The sequence below is a fragment of the Copadichromis virginalis genome, linkage group LG3, assembly GCF_057382275.1.
Source record: "Copadichromis virginalis isolate Kocher_CV1m ecotype Utaka linkage group LG3, C_Virginalis_male_GT1.1, whole genome shotgun sequence".
NCBI classification, from domain to species: domain Eukaryota; kingdom Metazoa; phylum Chordata; class Actinopteri; order Cichliformes; family Cichlidae; genus Copadichromis; species Copadichromis virginalis.
This window is the reverse complement of record NC_140620.1, coordinates 19,472,047-19,476,738: the sequence shown is the minus strand read 5'-3', so window position 1 is coordinate 19,476,738 and position 4,692 is coordinate 19,472,047. Positions and strand designations below refer to the sequence as shown.

Below are 4,692 nucleotides of genomic sequence, written 5' to 3'. Positions count from 1 at the left end.
TCTAACTGGGCCCCACAAACTATCAGCTAATGAGAATAAATAAATTAAATTGCTGCACATTTTTTGCAGACTAGCAGTTTAAGATTATTTAAAACATAAATTATTTCTTTTTATAACATTAAATGTAAAGAGTCAAATAGAAGTCTTTCTAAAGTTATTTAATGATATTGTAGCGGCTCAGGGCTGTTCGGGGTTCTGTTTGTACAGTTATGTTTTGTGTATGTTGCCATGGTGACGGGTGACGCCCTCTCGCTGCGACGGTGTGTCCTTCCGGGGTCAGAGGGCGCCCTGTGTGTTGGTGTTGTTGCCGCGCTGAGCAGTTAGGTAGCGGCAGTGTGTTTTTCTGCAAAACGGCTGTGCTCCCTGGCTAGCTCACGGGAAGCACGACCAAACGATACCTCCGTCTCCTCCTTGTCTGACCTCGCCACAATATTTATATTATGAAAAGCAGATTTTTGACATTTTAAGTTTGTCCCGTTGTCAGATAAAATAAACACGCACAAAACAAAAGCAAACAACAAGAACACAAAGCTGGAAAACCCACCCGATTGACCAAAATCAACTCAAAATATTCCCACACAACAGAACCTACTCTATTCCTCGCTGGCTCCAAATCTCTCAGTAGAAATATCAGTGGTTCGCTATCTGTCACCATCAAAACACTCCACAAATCCCGCGAATGATTCGCTTCCTTATAAACCATTGAATCAGATACCGAGGCAGTCAGATTCTAAATGAAGCATCGGACGTCACTGATCACGTGACTCTGGCCAAACAAATCAAGCTTCGACACACGCACCGGAGCGTCAGCTTCAAGCAGGCCATCACTACTTTATGGCTGTCTCCCCCAGGAGGAGTGTGAAAGGCCAGAGAGAGGAGACAGGGGAGCAAAGAAAAACATGGACTTTTTGGAGACGGCACGACACGGGAGTCAAGGGAGTGCACGGCAGTTTTTTGTGTGAATTATTTACACCACTGTAAATAAATGCACTGTTCATCACAAAGAGTCCAAGGTTTGTGTCTTCATTTCCCACATCCCCAAAGTGTGCCACACAGCCAGTGACAGCCATGGATTTAACACCTTTCCTCTGCTTTTTCCTTACTACATATTTTTGGGGATTTGCTTCTGCTCTCGATGGTAAGCTGAACAGCACAAGTATACGCAAACAAGTTTAGAAAATTATATAGAAAATAATTAATTGAAATATTTTTTTTCAGGTCAAGCTGTGCTTTCTGTAGTATACTGACAGTTGCTCTCATAACTCAAGTAACCGTTCTAAAATAACTTTGTCACTGATGTCTTCAAAAAGGTCATTATAACCAGTGTTGGGAAGGTTACTTTTAAAATGTATTCCGTTACAGAATACAGAATACATGCCCCAAAACGTAACGGCGGTACATGTATTCCGTTACTCCCCAACACTGATTATAACCCAGTAGTTATTAAGACCAGTAAAACCAAATGTCAAATACGTGCATGATTTGTGCTTCTTCCCTCTCTCCTTCTGTAATGCATTTTTGCTTGATGATATGAAACAGTATATTTAAACTTTATATTGTTTTATATTTTATTAAGCACTAGCAGTGTCTGCCTATTATTGTCTTTCTTTTTTACCTCTACTACTTTCGACCTTTATCTACTGGATTGAAAGAAAAAAAAACGAATTTCCTGTTCGGGTTTTTCCCCTGCTGTTAACAAGAAACTTGTGTTGCTTACTTCAGGCTAAGCAGGTATTTTGAGTCACTCCAAGGTAGACTTGACAACTGATATGATGATAATTTAATTTTAAAGGATTATGAACAGTCAGTCATTGCATTTCATTTGTAGATAAACATGGGAAAATGTTGACATTTGAATTAAGAACAACACTAACATGGAGTATAATAGTATAAATGGAGTTAATTATTATACTACTGGTTCTTGGTGGAATGGATATATAAGATTAAAAAAAAGGTTGAGCAGCACCGCCGTGACATTGTACATTTATGGCTCAGAGATATATTTCTTCTGGAAAGAGAACGTTAAACTGTCAAAGCGTCAGAGGCTCATTTGACAGTGACGTGCTTTATATAAATATTTTCTTTCTTTCTTTTCTGTTTGACTTAGACCAAAAACAAGTTGTAGAAGCTGGAGAGAATGCACTACTGAAGTGTTGTGATTCCAGTATCGGTAAAATCGAAAAGTTATCATGGATCAGGAGAGATGTGGGAACAAATCTGCATGTTTTCTTCTACCGAGAAAATCGCCTCTATGAAAACATCCAGCATCCATCCTTTCGTGGCCGAGTGAAGCTGAGTGATCCACAAATTAAAGATGGAAATGTGTCCCTCGTTCTCTTCAACACCACCACTAATGACACTGGAACATATGAGTGTTATGTGGTAGGCACTCACGCTGGACGCCGTAAGAGAGCAGTTTCTGAAGCCCAGCATGTAGTGCAGCTGAAAGTTAAATCTATAAGTACGTTTTGGCATCTTTAGCCTAAGTTAGATGAAATCTACACAATGCACCTTTTTTTTCCTTTTTAATAAAGCAAAAGCCATCATACCTTAAAACCATTGTAAGAAGATCAGAAGTCTGTTTATATGATTTTAAATTGGTTTCATTTTAAGTATCGTGTCAAGTGTTTTTAATGTAAATTTATTGATCAGTGATGTTACAATTTACAAACAAATTAGAAACTAACACAAACAAATTCCAAAGTTTACTATGATCTTTCACTGCTTCTTCCATTTATTAATTGATAATGTCTGACAGCACCTCACGCATGTTTCTCACCTGCAGGTCAGCCACGAGGACTCACAGAGGATGGATCTGTTGAACTGATGGTTGGTCTGTCAGCTTCTGCTGGGCTTCTTGTTGCTACTGTTGCTGGTTTTGTGATCTACAGAAAATTTGCGAATTCAAATTATCGCTCTCCTTCTGAACAAAAGCCAGTTTCCAGGACTCCCAAGGAAACTGGAAAGATGAGAATGGAAGTCCAACCCGAGAGTCCTCTCCTATTAAACAGTTAAATACAGACTGAAGAAGTCACTTGGACGAGAGATGAAACGTTTCTCCTACAAAACGCTACGTCTGAATGAACAGAATCAACTTTTGGAGAGTTAAATATATAAATTTCTGTTTTCAAGTCTCAAAACAGAGTTGAAGCTAATGTGCACTGTTGTTCTCTCAGCCCACTGAGAGGAAAAGCACATCTTTATCAAAAACTCCTGCAACAACCTCTTTTTGTGGATTGTGTGTTTTTATTGTCTACTTTTTTTTTATTTAGGAAAGTGCATGTTAATTACATGTAAAAAAAAATTACATGAATGTAAACATACCAAATTATAGCCAAGGGCTAATTTCCATCTGTTGTCCATAAAACATAAAAAATAAACATAATAATTCATAAAAAATTCATAATTCATTCATAATCTATTTATCCCCTTCGTATATTTTATTTATATTTGTCTCTGTATTTATATGTGTGTGTGTGTGTGTGTGTGTGTGTGTGTGTGTGTGTGTGTGTGTGTGTGTGTATATATATATATAACATTCTGTAACTGTAACTTCTGTCATTGCTGTGCTTTTTTGGAAACCGAATTTCCCAGAGGAACCCACCCGAGGGATTAATAAAGTTCTATCTTATCTTATAATAAAAACTCCATCACCAAACTCACACATACACACCATTCTGTTCCCAAATGAAACATTAAAACTGTACAACTCATACATGATCACACACTTGATTTCTCCATAACCAGTTTTTAACCTGTGCCTTAAACAAGTTGAATGTCGAGCATTCTCTAATGGGTTGAGGAAGACTGTTCCACAGATGGCCACCCTGGACAGAAAGGACGTTCTGCCCAAATGCTGTCCGTCTGTGGGGTTGTAGCTCGAGTGGTCCTGTCTGAGCTTTCTTTATGCCTAATGAACTCCTTTAGTGGTGGTGGAGCAAGGGAGTGTAAGACTTTATATATTAAACACACTCTTTTAAATTTCACTAAGTTATTGAAGTTCAGTAATTTGTGTTTTTTTAACACATGACAGTGGTGGTGGGAAGTCGGTTTTTTGTCAAGTACTTTTAAACTTCTTTTATAAATGTTTTCAATAGTTTTAAGTGTTGTTGGACAAGCAAGTGACCAGGACGTGAAACAATAGTCCATATGAGAGATGATCATACTAGCCATGGTTATTTTCTAGAGAAGTGATTATACAAGCCTTTGTTCTTCTGGTATGCTGTTGCTCGTGTTCATGAAGATCTAATTACACTGGAATCTTGAGAATCTAGTTCCTGACTGATTAGAATTTCAAATGCATATTTAAAAAAGTTCCACTACCATCTCCTTTTATTTCCTCATTCCTTTAGTCTTAAAGTGCGCAAAGTTAAACTCACAATCCAACAAGTGACTTTATCTCACAGTGGGTAAATCCAGGGAATTTCTTGTTATTGTTAACAAGTTAATATGAATTAAAAGAAGGAAAAATCTCCAGCTTCAAATGGACAATGTTTATGACATTTATTCTGCTCTTACCTTGTGTTCTATGAGGCAATAATGTTGACTGACAGGAGGCGTGAACATTGGCAATGTTGGCAGAAAAAACACACAAGCCTTAATTAACACTAAAACAAACACACACACCTGACTATGACTGGAACTTAGTCTTAGTCACGTCTTTCACATTACTAAAGGTAAAGTCTCCTCTTT

The 4,692-nt window shown here is 37.8% G+C and overlaps 1 long non-coding RNA gene across 1 annotated transcript; it reads left to right on the top strand.

Moving 5' to 3' along the window:
• The first annotated feature begins 831 nt into the window (after positions 1–831).
• On the top strand, positions 832–3,527 carry LOC146713257 (uncharacterized). Its single transcript, XR_014919267.1, has 3 exons — positions 832–1,138; positions 2,108–2,461; positions 2,786–3,527. It is a non-coding gene; the product is annotated as an uncharacterized LOC146713257 (long non-coding RNA).
• Positions 3,528–4,692: the final 1,165 nt, after the last annotated feature.